This window comes from Myxocyprinus asiaticus, chromosome 45 (assembly GCF_019703515.2).
Source record: "Myxocyprinus asiaticus isolate MX2 ecotype Aquarium Trade chromosome 45, UBuf_Myxa_2, whole genome shotgun sequence".
In the NCBI taxonomy this organism is placed as follows: domain Eukaryota; kingdom Metazoa; phylum Chordata; class Actinopteri; order Cypriniformes; family Catostomidae; genus Myxocyprinus; species Myxocyprinus asiaticus.
In genome coordinates this window covers 18,892,331-18,911,075 of record NC_059388.1, presented here as the reverse complement: position 1 = coordinate 18,911,075, position 18,745 = coordinate 18,892,331, and positions in this window count along the sequence as shown.

Below are 18,745 nucleotides of genomic sequence, written 5' to 3'. Positions count from 1 at the left end.
GTCACCGAGGCAGTCTCATTTCAGAAAAGCGAGTAGGACACTATTCAATGCAGCCTTCGAATGCGACCTGCTTTCATGGGAATTCGGAGGATGCATGAGATGTATCCTTCGTGGACACTCACAACCCACAATTCTTTGCTTCAACGGAAATGTCTAAAAAAAATGACGCCAATTTGCCCATTAATATGATGTTCAAATGCAAGGAATGTTAATTCCCAAGTTGAAGTACCTCAGTAGATGGGTGCAGAGTATATAATATGTATAATTATATTAATATATAATCAAAATAAAGTATTAGACTAAAAGTATGTATTTTTTATGTATGTATGTAATTGTTTAAGAGGACATTTGCCCTCATATATAGTGTAAAATGCATTATTTGCATCATAATGTCTCTTTTCTGTGACTAAGTAGGTGTGTGTGTTTATGGGTACATGCAAGAATCTGTGAAAAATCTTCCGTGTCCGCACCTCCTTTACACATAAACCCACAACCCCATTAATCTCAACTAATTTTAACTCTGCGTCTGCCCACAGTATGAATGTATGCATGAACTGCTGCAGAAGTCTAGGCTACCCATCTCTTAGGAATGTCTGGCCTTTGCACAGCAACCACTACAAAGCCACAGAAAAAAGGAGGACAGGCAGAAAAAAGAGGGATGAAAAGACAAAAAAGGTGAGAGTGCTTTAAGTCAAAGAGCTCAAACCCCCATTTTGAATCATGACCTCGCCAAAACAACGACTGCATGCCTACAAAGAATAAATTGCTTCAAAGTTACTTGGTTTTAGTGTGGATCCTGTATTTATGGCAATTCTCACATTATGTTTTCTCTTAATCTGCATGAGCATAGTTGAGCCAAATCTGTCTATCACAGGACAGATCATAGTAAGAGAATCGATTTTGGACATAACTCAGTTTTGACAAAATGTGTAGTTACTGTTTTTTGCTTTTACATGGCTGTCTTGTCCTGTAAGGCCCCAAGACACCATTCACTTGGAGGATAAAAAATAAAGGCAGAGGCTATTTGCAGTAAGTGTAGATAGAAACAAAAAGCATTTTCTTTGCACTAAGTGCAATTAGTGTTAGATGCTATTTACACCCCCAGTGCAAAGATACTATTTGCAGTCCAATTAAAGGAATAGTTCACCCAAAAATGAAAATTTGCTGATAATTTACTCATCCTCAGGCCATCCAAGATGTATCTGAGTTTATTTCTTCATCAAAAGAGAATTTAAGACTTTTAGGATTTCATTTCAGGCCTCCTCCTTTAAACAATGCAAGTGAATGTCCTCCATTTTTTGATGGTCCAAAATGCATATTTAGGGTGTTTCAAAATAATCCACACGACTCCAGTCGACAAATAAAGTTCTTCTGAACCCAAATGATTGATTATTTTTAGAAACAAAACAATACTTATGTACTTTTTAACTCCAAATGTTTGCTTCCATACATCTCTGTGACGCATGCTCATCAGAGGGATGACTCGTTGGTAAGGTCACGCGTCACATGGAGGAGGAGGCAGGAAGCGCGTCATTCACAAGAGAAGGAGCGCTGTACAAAAGTTTAATTGTCTTTCCTGCAGTAATGTTTTTTTAAATTATTATTATTTGGAAATTATGTTTTTTATTTTATATTGTTTTGAAATAGTTTTGGACTGATTTGGTTTGTGAACGTCACTTGGTCTGTGGTCTGTGCAAGTTTCTCTTGTAAACAATGACACGCTTCCTGACTCCCCCTCCATGTGACGCGTGACCTTACCAATGAGCTTATTTCATCCCTCTCATGAGCGCGCATCACAGAGATGTACCGAAGTGAACATTTGTAGTTAAAAAGTATATAAGTATTGTTTTGTTTCTCAAAATAATCAATCGTTTGGGTTCAGAAGAACTTTATTTGTCGACTGGAGTCGTGTGAATTATTTTGATTCACCCTAAATATGCATTTTGGACCGTCAAAAAATGGAGGACATTCACTTGCATTGTTTAAAGGAGGAGGCCTGAAATGAAATCCTAAGAGTCTTAAATTCTCTTTTGACGAAGAAAGAAACTCAGATACATCTTGGATGGCCTGAGAGTGAGTAAATTATCAGCAAATTTTTTGGGTGAAGTATTCCTTTAAATAAACAAAATAAACAAACTGCAGTAATACAATATGTTAGTATTTAGAGTCCCAAAGACACTACACCAAACTCTACCCTTAAACCTAACCCTACCTTACCAAAATTTACCACGGTTTTACTACAGCAACCATAGTATTTCCATGGTATTTTGTAGTAAAATCATAGTAACCACAAAATTAAACATGATTAGTATAATAACAACCATTCTTTCAACTCTCCGACCGTCACTGTGACCAAAACACTGCAAGGCAACAAACCTTTATATTCATTTTTATTTAAAATGTTAATAGTGCCTTTGAGAGTTCATGGCAAATTTGCCGCAAACTTGCCGCAAATTCACCACTGATGATTTTCACATACAAATGAGCTTTGCGGCAAACTTGCGGCAAATTGTGCATTGTTGCCAAAGGTTTCATCACTACCGGTGAAGACCTGCAAACTTCTGGCAAACATTTGCAGTGAATAAAAAGCTCTTTTGCATGTGAAAATAATGAGCGGCAAATTTGCTGAAAATTTGCGGCAAGTTTGCGGCTAGTTTATACTTTTTGTAAAGGTGGAAACGGTAAAAAAGAATACAGGGAAAAGTGCAGAATCTAACCCAGGTCGTCCGCATGAGAAAAGCACATCCACACTGTTTTTAAAAAACTATACTATAGCAGCAACATTTGGGAGTGCAGTTTTCTTCAATTATTTGTTTTTCTACTAGACTATTTGAGTGCAAATAGCCACGCTGTGTGGCAGTTATTAACACCTATTGCAATGTTGGGGAGTAAAAATCAAGATACAGATATGTCTGTACGTAACAACTGCAACTTAAAAACTTGGGAATTTTGCCTTCATTCGTCATAATAGAGATGTTATATTTCCAAATATTATATTTTCTTCTCACAACTAATTATAATAAATATTAAATATTAATATTTCCTTCAATTTAATATTTTGTAAATATTACTTTTATTACTAGCTATATGCAAAATGTTTGACCTGCTCTATCATTTTGAGTCACTTTGACCCAGAAACACATTTTGAGTTTTATGCACTGTAATAAGAAAGAAATTATTTTAAGAATCATTCTTTTTCTACTCCAAACTGTTGTCAAGATTGACTGATATATTAATTTAAATGCTTTCCTTTTTACTTGAGTGCATTAAATTCAAAATATGTTTCTGGGACAAAGTGATTCACAATGATGGACCAGATCATATATTATTTGTATCAATTTTACATTTGCAATGCCTTGTTTCCAGGTGTCAGGCTACTTTGGGCCTCTAAACGCAATGCTCCGGGGACCAACTGGCCTGAGTCATAATCCATACTTGGTGGCAGCACCAGCCTAAAGGCAAAGGCCAAGAAGTGGAAACAAAGAGAATTTGTTCACTTTTGCACTTTCCTTATTCTCTTGTTTGTGTGAAAAGGTGTTGATGTTTATGATTGTGTGTGGTCCAACTAATCAGACTAAATCCAAATAGCACATAAGGGGATAGCTCTCTCTTTCCTGGAGGAGCTCTGAGAATTGAAAAACAACAACAAAAAAATACCTTTTTCTCTCATTCCAAAGAGTGCTAAACCCATCTGGTCTTGATTGAAAACAACCCCCTTTTGTTCTCTCGAGGAGTTGCCTTGGATCACTGCAACAACATCAAAGACAGATGCCCTTTATTGCTGAATTAAGATCAGCTTACTGTTCTAAAACAAATCTAAACCACTGGAACAGCAAGACATGGCTAAACTGTTCTCAGAATAGCCCAAAAGGGTGACATTTACCAATATACAGCCTAAGCTGGCATATGTTGGAACAGTGCCCATACTTTCAGTCTGAGAGTTGTCTAAGTATTTTCCGCTAAACAGTATACAGTGCTGATATTGGAGGTCTTGATCTCTGCCATTTAGTTGTTATGACTGTTAAAAATGTGCCTATAGGTCTAGGTTGTACATGTTGTACTCTCTCACATTACATTATCTTAAAGCACAAATACTTGCCCATGTGGCCTAATGAACCCATAACACAGAAAGAGACTGCATTTTTGTGTAGGGGAGAGCAGATGTGTTGTCACAAGGGCTACAGTGCTGTGAAAAAGCATTTGCCCTCTTCCTGATTTCTTCTATTTTAGAGTATTTTTCATACTAAATAGTTTTATATCTTCAAACAAGATATAACATAAAACAAAGGCAATCTGAATAAACACAAAATACAGTTTTCAAATATACTATATACACTGGCGGCCAAAAGTTTGGAATAATGTACAGATTTTGCTCTTATGGAAAGAAATTGGTACTTTTATTCACCAAAGTGGCATTCAACTGATCACAGTGTATAGTCAGGACATTAATAACGTGAAAAATTACTATAACCATTTGAAAAAAATAAACTACTTAAAAGAGTTCTCATAAAAAAATCCTACACGTGCAGCAAGGACAGCTTTGCAGATCCTTGGCATTCCAGCTGTCAGTTTGTCCAGATACTTAGGTGACATTTCACCTCACGCTTCCTGTAGCACTTGCCATAGATGTGGTCTTGTTGGGCACCTCTTACGCACCTTACAGTCTAGCTGATCCCACAAAAGCTCATTGGGGTTAAAATCCATAGCACTCTTTTCCAGTTATTTGTTGTCCAATGTCTGTTTCTTTGCACACTCTAACCTTTTCTTTTTGTTTTTCTGTTTCAAAAGTGGCTTTTTCTGTGCAATTCTTCCCATAAGGTCTGCACCCCTGAGTCTTCTCTTTACTGTTGTACATGAAACTGGTGTTGAGCGGGTAGAATTCAATTAAGCTGTCAGCTGAGGACATGTGAGGCATCTATTTCTCAAACTAGAGATCTGGCCTTCCACATCTTTTTCTGTCCAATTGTCCTTTGTCTTTGGCGACTGTAGTGTACATCTTTTTATGATTTTTTTTTGTTGTTTTTTTTGTTTTGTTTTTTGTTTGCAATTTCAAGCATTGTATAGCCTTCATTCCTCAAAACGATGATTGACTGACGAGTTTCTAGATTTTGCCATTTTTTACTTAATATTGACCATTGCATACTGTGGCAACTCAAAAACAAACACAAAGACAATGTTAAGCTTCATTTAACAAACCAAATAGCTTTCAACTGTGTTTGATATAATGGCAAGTGGTATTCTAGTACCATTAGCATGATTACTTAAGGATAAGGTGTTGGAGTGAAGGCTGCTGGAAATGGGGCCTGTCTAGATTTGATAAAATTTACTTTTTTCAGAGTGATGGTGCTGTTTTTTACATCAGTAATGTCCTGACTATACTTTGTGATCAGTTTAATGCCACTTTAGTGAATTAAAGTACCAATTTCCTTCCGAAACAGCAAAATCTGTACATTATTCCAAACTTATGGCCGCCAGTGTATATTGTGGTGATGGGGGCGTGGTCGTGTGTCTGTCTATGGGAAACAGGGAGTGGTGCTGAAACACAGGAGGGAGGAGGGATGCGCTGTCACGGAGTCCTCACCACTGCCATCTTCCAAGGGAGCAGCCGCAGCCTTCTGCCTGGGAATGGAGGGGTCGCTGCGGCCGCCGAGAGCCAGAGGAATCGCGGCCGTCTGCCAAGAAGGGGAGGAGCCTTTCTGTCCGCCAAGGGCCAGAGTACTCGCATACATCCAGCGAGCTGGCATTTGCCAGAGTGCGGAGGAGCGGTTGAGAACCGGGCAGCGGCACATCCAGAAGCCGGCGAGCAAGTTCTTCTCTGTCTCTCCTCTCTCTCTCGGTGTGTCTCCGCTCACCCTTTCCCTCTCCCCACGCCTCCCCTCATCTCTCCCCCAGGTTCGCAGGAGGCGGGGTGCCCCACTGGTCTGACTAATTCCCACCCCATCTCTGGAGGGGAGACATTGCCCTTCTGGCCATTCTGTCAGCCAGTGGTCCACCTCGCCTCCTGCGAACCTGGGGAAGAGACGAGGGGAAGCCGTGGATGCTGGAAGCAGCAGGGGAATGGTCCCCATGGCCGTGGATGCTGGCAGCGGCAGGGGAACGGCCTCCATTGCTGTGAACGTGGCCAAAGGGCTGGGCTTCCTTCACCTATGGCGACATGAGGACCGGGACGTGGGGGGGGGGGGCAGGGCATGGGATGAGAGGGGTTGAGGGATCTGCCATTCCATCTCTGCAAAAGGACCTCCACCTCCACAAGACGGCAGACATAGTCCACCAGATCCCAAAAGGGCCAAAAAAAAATTCTCACCCAGCTTCTCGACACTGTGCGGATTGTCCAAAACCAACAGGAAAAGATGTTTGAGACAGGTCTCGTCATAACACCACCTGTGGGGTTCCCGGACGAGCTCCTTTATGTAAACTCCCAAGCCACTCCCATCCTGGAAAATCCTACCCAAGGTGGTACTATGAGAGACCTGCTCCTTCTGGCCAGGAGCTGGGAGGAGAAAAATGCCCATCTCTGCTGGGTCCTTGACTGGCCAGTTCGTTCTGTCACAAGAATGTCAGAGGCAGGACCCAAATGCAGAGTTAAAAAATAAAGGGAATTTATTTACTAACAACAAGGGAAAAACACAAACCAAAACATAAACTACCCCGTAGAGAGAAAAGGTAATCCAGGGCTGGGTCAGAAGGCAGCGGGGAACATGACCGACCGAACCGGATAGGAACCAGGTGGGGGAAACAGGACCGACAGGGAAGAAAGGAAACAAGACAGATTAACAAGACTGACTGGAATACACACAAGACTGGAAACAAGATGAACTGGCACTGGACAGCAAACATGAGGAGACTAAAATAGGGAGAGAAATCAAATGGATTAACAGGGGACAGGTGAGACAAATGAGCTAATAATAAGCAAACAAGGAGGCGGGTATGATGTAAGACAGAGAGACACACAGTGATACAGAAATAAAACCATGTGTATTCACAAGACAACAAAACACCCGAATGGCATGAGCGCACATCGACAAGACAATGAGGCAATATATGCCCATGCCAACCGACAAAAAAGATGAGAGAATGCGTAGCAACGGCAAACAAAGCAATGTCACGGATTCTCACACTAAACGAAATCTGAGCATACATCGTGAGGCAAACGCCACACGGTGCATGCAACAGGTGACAAAAACAAGAGAGCACAGGCAGTGACAGGGGAATGGCCTCTGTGGCCGGGGGCACTGGCAGTGACAGGGGAACAGCATTCGTGGCTGTGAGCGCTGGCAGCGACTGGGGAATGGCCTCTGTGGCCGGGAGCGCTGGCAGCGACTAGGGAGCAGGAGCCCTTCTCCTCTTCCTTTTCCGGGCAGCCAGGAGCGCTGCTGTGGGAATGGCATTCGTGACCGAGGATGCTGGCACTGGGATGACCGAGGTTTCAGGCGCTGGTTCTGGGATGGTCGAGGATTCCACCGCTTCCGTCACCTGTGCGAGAGTTCGGCCACACACACGCCCGAAACTTTAATGACCGAAGTGACCGAACCTCAGCACAACATGAAGACAGCTCGCGCCCTGGGCATGCAATGCAATGTGAGCATGATGCGAGACACACCCACGTTCGCGAGAGCCAGACAAACTGTTGACGTGAGTGCATGCTGCCAAGATGACATAAGCGCGATGCACCCACGTCAATAACAGACAGACAGACATGGAGCATGAGTGTCCGGATCCCGACACAGATCGAAACTGAACTAAATAGGAAGTCAGGATCCAGACACCATGCTCCCAACATGAAACATGACGGACCGAAGAGTGCAATACAACCGCACGCTCACACAAAGACAGACAACGAAACACAAGCAGACATGGGACGATGATGCCATTGTACTGTCAGACCAAAACCCAGACTGACAGAGTGACAGGACAGGAGGTATGAAATCTTTTTGTGGAATCCTGTGTTTGATTTACGCCAGATGTAACGGGACCCAAACAGTTCCACTTTCGACTCATCAGTCCACAGAACATTCTCCCAAATGGTTTGAGGATCATCAAGGTGTATTTTGGCAAAATTCAGATGAGCCTTAATGTCAAATCAAATCAAATCCAATCAATTTATAATGTTGTTCTGGGTTAGCAGTGGTTTTCACCTCACCACTCTTCCATGGATGCCATTTTTGGCCAGTGTCTTTCTGATAGTAGAGTCATGAACAGTGACTTTTATTGATGCGAGATAGGCGTGCAGTTCCTTGGATGTTGTCCTTGGCTTTTTTGTGACTTCCTGGATGAGTCGTCGATGTACTCTTGGAGGAATTTTGGAAGGTTGGCCACTTCTGGGAAGGTTCATTACTGTGCAAAGTTTTTTCCATTTGGAGATAAAGGCTCTCACTGTGGTTCTTTGGAGTCCCAGAGCTTTTGAAATTGCTTTGTAACCCTTCCCAGACTGATGTATTTCAATCACCTTTTTCCTCATTATTTCTGGAATTTCTTTCGACCTTGGCATAGTGTGCTACTGGGTGAGACCTTTTAGCCAACTTCATGCTGCTGAAAAAGTTTTTAGGTTTTGATTTGATTGAACAAGGCTGGCAGTAATCAGCCCTGAGTGTGTTTAGTCCAGCAGAACCCCATTATGAATGCAGTTTCATAGATTTAGAAATGAAGGGGCAAGTACTTTTTCACACAGGCCAAGTTGGTATTGGATAGATAACGTTTTTGCTTCAATAAATAACATTTTCATTTAAAAACTGTATTGTATTTTGTGTATACTCAGATTGCCTTTGTTTTATGTTAGATTTTGTTTGAATTTTTTAAACAGTTTAGTATGAGATATACACAAAAACAAAATAAATCAGGAAATATTTTTTCACATCACTGTATATATCAGAAACTATAAAAAAACAAAAACAATAGCACAAATGCTTGTTTTTTCTAACAGTGATTTTGTATATTGGTTTCAAACAGAAAATTCAAAACTGTCTTAAATCATGAAACTACAGTAATGTATGTTCTCAGGACAAAGGTGATTTTCTTAAACACCAGGCTGGAGAAAACTGTAACAGTTTTATATAGTATGTTAAAAAATGTAAATGCATAAATTAAATGTATGTTGGCCAAACAAAACATCTTTGTAAAATAACCTTTTATATTTTTGTTTAATTAATTGTTTTGTAATTGTGCAGCTGCTCCTAACTTGCACCATACAGTGTGACAAAATGTCCAGCAATTTGGTTCAACATGAAAAATGCTGAAGTGAAGTGTAAATACTTTAAGTAACTGTGTAACTTTTTTGGTGTTTAAAAAACTGTCTTCAGTCCCAGTTTAATATGCAGAGACAACTATAAGTAAACCATTCTAGGGTAAATTTTCTAAAAAAAACTGTAAATGTAGTGTCTCTGTGGCACTATACAAATTCCTCTTTTTGAGCTGCCCATCCAGCCCCACACAACAACATTGGGGTGGGACTATCTGTTTGTTAGATCAACATGATGGGGTGGATTTAAGATCCCCAACCTTTTATTTTATTATGCCTTTTTTATGGTTTAGGTATAGGATTAGTTGAACAAATTTACTAACAACCATTATTATTAAAGGGATAGTTCACCTAAAACTGAAAATTCTCTCATCATTTACTCATGCCATCCCAGATGTGTGACTTTCATTCTTCTACTGAACACAAATGAAAATTTTTATAAAACATATCTCAGCTCTGTTGGTCCATTCAATGCAAGTGAATCTGACCAGAACTTTGAAGCTCAAAAAAGCTCATAAAGGCAGCATAAAAGTGGTTAAATCCATGGCTGAGTTCGGAATTGCATACTACCATACTACTCATACTATTTCTGCCATAGACACATATGGCAGAAGTAATAAGAGTAGTATGGGTAGTATGCAATTCCAAACTAAGCCCATGTCTTCAGAAGTGATATGATAGGTGTGGGTGAGAAACAGATCAATATTTAAGTCATTTTTTTACAATAAATCTCCACTTTTACTTTCACTCCCTTCTCTTCTAGGAGTTCTTCTTCTTTTGTTTTTGGTGATTCGCATTCTTCATGCATATCGCCACCTACTGGGCAGGGAGGAGTTTTCATAGTAAACAAGGACTTAAAGTGATCTGTTTCTCACCCACACCTATCATATTGCTTCTGAAGATACGGATTAAACCACTGGAGTCGTTTGGATTACTTTTTTGCTGTCTCAATGTGCTTTCTGGAGCTTCAAAGTTCTCCATTTGTCATTCACTTGCATTTTATGGACCTACAGAGCTGAGATATTCTTCTAAAAATCTTTGTTTGTCTTCAGCAGAAGACAGAAAGTCATACACATCTGGGATGGCATGAGTGTGAGTAAATGATGAGAGAATTGTCATTTTTGGGTAACCTTTCCCTTTAGCTATAAGTGGAAGCTTTATATACAATTCTGGTTCATATGAGTGTATTGTTTTCTCTTTGTTCTTTACAAGTCTCCTTGCAGGCCCTTCATTACAGATAGGTCTGGGTGCCAAGTAACCTTGATAAAATACAATATGACCTGTTTGTTCTCTATAATCATCTTTTCTTCCAGAAAATATTTATGGTCATGTGACTATGTTTTTGTTAATGGGGTGACTCTTAGCCAATCAACCTTCACGGAATGGATGTTTCATGGACATCACGAGTAAAGAGGCCCCACAACTCATATATAGTATGAGTGGAATCTATGAGACCTACCTAAGTGCAATAATTAGTTATGGTTATGATAATGAATGTTATGGCTTAAAAAATACTGTTGTCTCATTGTCGGATGAATACCATATTTGGAGCAGTTTCTGTAATCCACCTATTTTTTTTACCAATCAGAATGGTAGTCACGTCAAGTCATTTTTATTTGTATAGCGCCTTTCAGAACACACATTGTTTCAAGCAGCTTTACAGAAAATCATGCATTAACAGAAAATGAATATGTTATATCTATAAAGTCTTAGTCATCACTGTGTAGTTCGATAAAATACGATTATGGATTGCATTTAAAAATAAGAAATTAAATAATATTTGTATTGTTTTTAGAACCCCAGTGAGCAAGCCGAAGGCGACTGTGGCAAGGAACACAAAACTCGATAAGATGTTGGTTTATGGAGAAAAATAACCTTGGGAGAAACCAGGCTCACTGTGGGGGCCAGTTCCCCTCTGGCTAACATCATGATATAATGCCAATATTACTTAGAATTATTAAACTAAGTAAGTATTAAGGGTCAGTGTTTAAACAAATATTTTTTCTGAACTGTAAGATTAATGACTAATGTCTTTGAAATCCATCCTGGATTAACTGCAGAAGTTCACATAGATGCAATTGTCCTTGTTGGTTAGCTGATAAAGGCTTTTGTTGGCAATTAATTGATAGTCTATGTATTCCATTATAAGAGTGTAGTCCATAATTAGACCGAGGTGATGCAGACAGAGATCAGTGAGGTGCATCGCAGTTCAACCGGCCGGTAATTTCTGTGAGGTCTATCATAAGTCCAAGGTTCAGGCAATGGCATTTGATGTATCCCATGTCTTATGGTTGGAGTTGGCATCAGCTCATCCTCTGAAGTCCATCGTAATAGACTGAAATTATGTTTGGCTGGCACCGGCTTCTATTAGTCATCATCACTCAGAGACTCATAGCAGTGGAGTCCGACACGAAGCAGGAATGGAGCTGGATCCAGCCGGTTCTGGTGACCTCAGGATAGGAATCCTGAGGTTGAGACAAGGAAACAAATAGAATAATATTAGCATAGATGCCATTCAATTTATTACAGAGTTATAGATTATGATAAATGTTTCTGGTTCCTGGTTCCGGCAGACCTAACTAAAGCAGCCTAATTGTGAACTGAAGGATAAAATTGGAGTATGCCTGGCTAAATAGATGAGTCTTTAGTCTAGACTTAAACCGAGTGAGTGTGTCTGCAACTCGAACAGTGTTAAGGAGACTATTCCATAATTTAGGAGCCAAATATGAAAAGGATCTACCTCCTTTTGTGGATTTTGATATTCTAAGAAATATTAACAGGCCAGAATTTTGCGATCATAATGAACGTGTTGGAGTATAGCGTGGTAGAAGGTCACTTAAGTACTGCAGAGATAGACCATTCAAAGCTTTGTATGTAGATAACAGAATTTTAAAATTAATATGAAATTTAACAGGTAGCCAATGTAATGACGATAAAATGGGGCTAATATGATAATATTTCTTGATTCTAGTCAGCACTCTGGCTGCTGCATTTTGAACCAATTGAAATGTATTTATTGAACTTGCTGGACATCCTCCCAGTAATTCATTACAATAATCTAGTCTTGAGGTCATGAACGCATTAATTAGTTTTTCAGCATCAGCAACAGAGAGCATGTGTCGTAATTTAGCAATATTTCTTAGGCGGAAGAATGCTGTTCTACAAACATTGGTAATTTGATTTTCAAAGGACAGATTGAGTTAGAAAATCTGTGATGTAAAGCGATTTTGCTTATGCATAAAAATCGTCATGGTTACTTTCGTAACCTCCATTCCCTGATGGAGGGAACGAGATGTTGTGTCGATGTAGTGACACTAGGGGTCACTCTTGGGAGCCCCAAACACCTCTGCTTTTTTTGAAAAAAGGTCAATGAGAATTGGCGAGTGGAATTTGCATACCACTCCCCCGGACATACGGGTATAAAAGGAGCTGGTATGCAACCACTCATTCAGGTTTTGTGCTGAGGAGCCGAGACCAGGTCCCGGCCATTTCAGCGGGTAGTTCAGCATTGTGGCAAGAGGGACACAATGTCTCATTCCCTCCATCAGGGAACGGAGGTTACGAAAGTAACCAGGACGTTCCCTATCTGTCACTCACTAGACGTTGTGTCAATGTAGTGACACTAGGGGTCCCTATACAAAACGGCACAACTATCTGAACTGTGTTATGTGAACTGGCGGTGTGTGATGGGCAGACCGCTGTGTGCCTTGTAGCCAGCGCACCAGGCCATCACATAACCTCCCCAAAGCTCTTATGAGTGTCGAACGGTCCATCAGGAACAAGTCAACTGCCCAACTACAGGGACAGGCTAGCCCAGCCGAGGCCTCTTTCCCTCTCTTTTCTCCCCAAAAATAGTGGAATTTGTTAACTGACTGGGAGCCATAAGTGTCTGCGTCGGGGGGTGTCCCTCCCAAGGGGAAGACACCGCGAAGACCACATCCCGCCCATAAGGGGGGGGGGGGGTATTTTGAGTGGAATAGGTCACATAGTCTTACCGAGTCTTGTCAGAAGTATGTCATGTACAGGGGCTTATTAGCACACATACTGGGCCGGTCAGCGAGTTTCTCTGCAAACTTAACTGTCAGAGGGCTAAGGAGGAAAGTCATCTCGGGATCACAGTCTGTGAACATGACTGGGAGTCAAGATTGCATGTCTGCACCTCAAGGGAGGGGAAAGGTGCTATGCGCAAGTGGTACACCCGGCCAGCTGTCCCGGCACTTACCTGCTCATGCCTGCCAATACACGGGATGAGACCGGCTCAACCCGGAGATTGTAGAACCTCGCAAAGGCGTCCTGAGCCTGATATGCCATCGTGATGGTGTCAATGACCCAGTGGGCGATCCTCTGTTTGGAGACAGCGCTTCCTTTCCGCTGTCCACCAAAGCAGACAAAGAGCTGCTCGGAGCTTCTAAGGCTCTGCCTGCGATCTAAATAGATGCGTAAAGCTTGCACCGGACACAGCAATGCCAAGGCTGGGTCTGCCTCCTCCTGGGGCAGCGCTTGCAGGTTCACCACCTGATCCCTAAAAGGGGTTGTGGGAACCTTGGGCACATAGCCCGGTCATGGTCTCAGGGTCATGTGAGAGTAACCCGGACTGAATTCCAGGCACGATTCACTGACAGAGAACGCCTGCAGGTCCCCTACCCTTTTGATGGAAGTGAGCGCAGTCAGGAGGGCAGCCTTCAAAGAGAGTGCCTTAAACTCAGCTGACTCCAAGGGCTCAAAGGGAGCTCCCTGTATACCCCAAAGGACTACAGAGAGGTCCCACGAGGGGACAAGGCATTGTCTGGAGGGATTCAACCTCCTAGCACCTCTCAGGAACCTGATGATCAAGTCGTGCTTCCCCAAGTACTTACCATCTACTGCATCGTGATGAGCCGAAATAGTGGCTACATACACCTTCAAGGTGAAGGGGGACAGACGCCCCTCCAGCCTCTCCTGCAGGAAAGAAAGCACCGATCCATCTGCGCATCTCTGGGGGTCTTCGTGTCAGGAAGAACACCACTTAGTGAACAGACGCCACTTCAAGGCATACAGGCACCTCGTAGAGGGTACCCTAGCCTGAGTGATCATGTCTACCACTGCGGGTGGTATGCCACTTAGGTCTTCCATGAGCGTGAGACCCGAGAACCACGTCTGGGTGGGCCAGTAGGTTGCTACTAGGACGACCTACTCTTCGTCCTCCCTGACCTTGCACAGGGTCTGTGCAAGTAGGCTCACTGGGGGAAATGCATATTTGCGTAGTTCAGGGGGCCAGCTGTGTGCCAGTGCATCTATACCGAGGGGTGCGTCAGTCAGGGCGTACCAAAGCGGGCAGTGGGAGGATTCCTGGGAAGCAAACAGGTCTACCTGTGCTTGACCGAATTGACTCCAAATCAGCTGGACCACCTGAGGGTGGAGTCTCCACTCTGCCCTGAGGGTAACCTGACATGACAGCGCATCCGCTGTGGTGTTGAGGTCGCCTGGGATGTGAGTGGCTCGTAGCAACTTGAGGCACAGCTGACTCCAGAGGAGGAGACGGCGGGTGAGTTATGACATGCAACGGGAGCGTAGACCGCCTTGTCGGTTGATGTACGCTACTGTCGCTGTGTTGTTCGTCCGGACCAACACGTGCTTGCCCTGGATCAACGGCCGGAACCTCTGCAGGGTGAGCAGTACTGCCAACAACTCTAGGCAGTTGATGTGCCAACGCAGCTGCGGGCCAGTCCAGGAGCTGTTGCATCCGGCACCCCAGCCCATCTTGGTGGCGTCTGTTGTAACCATGACGCATGGGCAGTGCCCTGACACGTAAGACAGCAATCATGGCCGTCAGAAGCAGAGAGATAATGACCGCAAACAGGAATAACACACAAACGGAAAGGCATCTTAAAAAAGACGTTCCGTGTGTGCCACTCTTTTTGTGAATGAAAATATACTCTTTTAGAATATACTTTCTTACTTTCACTCAGCTGAAGCACCCAGGGGCGTTCTCTGAACTCTACGGGTGCAGAGGGTGAGAAGCCGCTGAAATGTGCCGTAAATCCAGCAGTTTTGAGGTGCGTCTCTGGAGGGAAATGAATTCAGTGCACTGAATACAACCGCTCGGCTCCGAAGAGAAAATCTGAATGAGTGGTTGCATACCAGCTCCTTTGTATGTCCGGGGGAGTGGCATGCAAATTCCACTCGCCAATTCTCATTGGCCTTTTTTAAAAAAAGCATCGACACAACGTCATGTGAGTGACAGATAGGGAACCTAGTATTTCTGTATTTTATGATAGATTGCTTCCTGAATTAATCTGTAACCTGTCTTTCTGATAGCTATTGGAATTGTGGAGGATGGAAAACATTTTGTCTTCAGTAAGCTATTTGTCAACAGATTGCAACTTTAAATCTGGGTCTTTGTTCATATTGGTCTCTTTACTGGGTTAAGCTGTATTTCCCATCATACAGCAGATAGGAGGTTGTATTCTGATTCTAATTGTTTGAAAACAATGTTTATTTTTTCCAGTTCCATTTGGTGGCACTAGTTGTGCAGAAATCACAACTAGTATATTTTTAAAAATTTAAATATTTAAATGAACAACATATTTTTTTCTGGACAAAATTGTGAACATTTTCAATAGCTTTTTGTAGCCAAGACTATAAGGTATGTGCCTATACAGAAATTGACTTTCAAAAATAAACGTAACCTGAGAAATATCCACGCTAGCCCAACTAGCCCTAGTATCCCTTATACTATGTGTCCATGTGATGTAGAATAAAACTCCAGAAAGGTATATTGTAGAAATGAATGAAGCACATGAAGCACATAAAATTGAGCATGAGATTATGCAAGCATTTAAGTAATTTGGTTATTTTAAAGATTAGACTGAATCAAACCTTCTTTGGATCTATTAGATGAAATACTCCACATACAGTACATTCCATTTGTTCAAAAGTCTCATATAAATGGATGCCGACTCTGGCTGAATAGGTATGCCTAATCTACTCCGACATACTTGAAATGAGTAATCAACTGGCCAAATCAGGTTAATTTAGTCCAAATGGCTGGTAACACTGCATTTCAAATCAGCACAAGCTCATATCAAATGACAGCCAATCAAAATCAGATTAATGCAACATTTATAAACAAAGGAAATTATGGGAATGTGAAGACCTGCAGAGTCTTAAGCATTCAAAGAGTTCATGCATTTTGTAATCAGACGAATTGAGTTTATTGGGCTAAATGCAATGCAAAACTCTGGAGATTAAAGAAGACAGAGATTTTGGATAACACACATCAAATCAGTATTCTTCATCAAATCATTCTACAATTATGTAATCCTTAGATACAATCAGATGCCTTTTTCTTCATATCCATTACAAGAATTACAAGTGTCCAGCTGCCTTGTTGGATTTGTCAGTCTCTCGCCTTTTGTTGGACTCAAAGAACTAGATGTTCAGTAAGTAGTTAACACTTTGCAATAAGTTTCCATTTGCTAACATTAGTTAACAACATTAGTGAAACAGGTAAAGGATGGGCAAGGAGGAGGCGGGAACCGGCTAAAACATCAACAAACTTTTAATGCATAAATGAACTTAAACAAACATAAACACACACACAGCATGGCCGCGTGTGTCTTTCTCTCTCCCGAACTGGCGTCTCCGGCTCCCCTTCTTCTCGCTCTCCCGCTGATCAGCTGACTCAGTGCCGGCCGTGCACCCTCATGGCCCGGCAACGCCCTCCTCCTCGTCACAATGAACTTACAATGAACAATCCTTTTACAGCATTTATTAATCTTGATTAATGTTAATTTATAAAGAAACGTTGCACAATGAAATAACATGAACAATTCTATTTTTAGAAACTAACATAAAAAAATATATATATTGTTCATTGTTAGTTCATGATACCTAAGGCATGGAACCTTATTGGAAAGTGTCACCGATACGTTTTATATTTTTATTTTTTTAAACCTTTTTTTCAATAGCATTTGCACAGGATACTGTACCTTGTATTATATGTTGCAGCCCAATAGTTTTCACTTAATGGCAATGTTTATATTTTCTGAAGAAAATGTGAGTGGCGCTTGCCCATATAAAACTCACCGCTATGATGCTAGGGTGTTTTTAGTTGTTGCTAGCTGGTTTGACTGGCCCAGGTCTAAAGAGTTCACTCCCAAGTGTCTATGATATTCTAGTCCATGAATCAAAGGTTTTTTTTGTTTTTTTTATTATCCGCCATGTCAAAACCCCTTAAACGCTATGGACCGGCGGGTCCAAAGGGGATGATATATAGTGAAAAAAGTTTACTTTAAAACATTAAAGTCCCCGTATATATAAGTCAGACTTATGAGGTATCATCTGAAGGCTTAGAATCTGAACTTTTTGGAGAATACCATCACATTCGCATTTATGTTACATAAAATAACAAAATAAGGCCTGAAAAAAATTGCATCACAAATTAGCGCCCCCTAGAGGTAATGTGGTAGAAATATTTAAATAATAATATAAGTCTTTCACATAGCATTACAATGATATATCAAATAAATCTCTCATTCTCAGGAATGACTATACAGTTGTTTGTTTGTTTTTTTCCTCTAATACCACAGTTCAAAAGATTTTCAATAGAATCACAAAGTGAATTATGATTACTTGTTAGTAATCAAATAAAAAAAACTTTCTGCACATTCTTGACTGAATAATCCAATGTTATATCATAGATGTCCTTTTGAGTGAACTATTCCATTAGCTATATGTGGAAGCTTTATATAGAATTCTGGTTTGTATGAGTGTATTGTTTTCTCTTTGTTCTTCCCAAGTCTCCTTGCAGGCCCTGCATTCTGGCTAGTTCTGGGTGCCAAGCAACCTAGATAATATAGTAATACAAAATATAATAGAACAAAATATGTAGTCCAGCTGGAAAAGCATGCTTAACAAATCAACAGAAAAATATTTTTCGATATACACTGCCTGGCCAAAAAACCCCTTCTTCATTTGGATTTAAATAAGCAGATACTTAAGAGCCTATGATTGGATCATTATTGCAGTAATTAATATGTTTCAGCTGGCAACAGTTCTTTTAACCCTAACTGATGCAGTGTGTAACTTCTAATTTCTTAAACAACCATGTCGGAAGACGTATGCCATGGTCGTTGAAAAGATGTTACTGTGTTTCAGAAGGCTAATTATCTAAGGAGATTTCTGAAATCACTGGAATTGGGTTAAGAGCTGTCCAACGAATTATTAAAACCTGGAAGGATAGTGGTGAACCGTCAGCTTCGCGGAAGAAATGTGGTCGGAAATTAATCTCGAATGATCATGATCACAGATCACTAAAACGCTCTAAAAAAATCGACAGTACAACTCACGGCTATGTTTAATAGTGAAAGTAAGAGCATTTCCACATGCACAATGTGACGAGAATTTACAGGATTGGGACTAAACAGCTGTGTAGCCACAAGAAAGCCACTTGTTAGTGAGGCTAATTGTAAAAAAACGACTTGAATTTGCTAGGGAGCATAAAGATTGGACTGTGGAGCAATGGAAAAA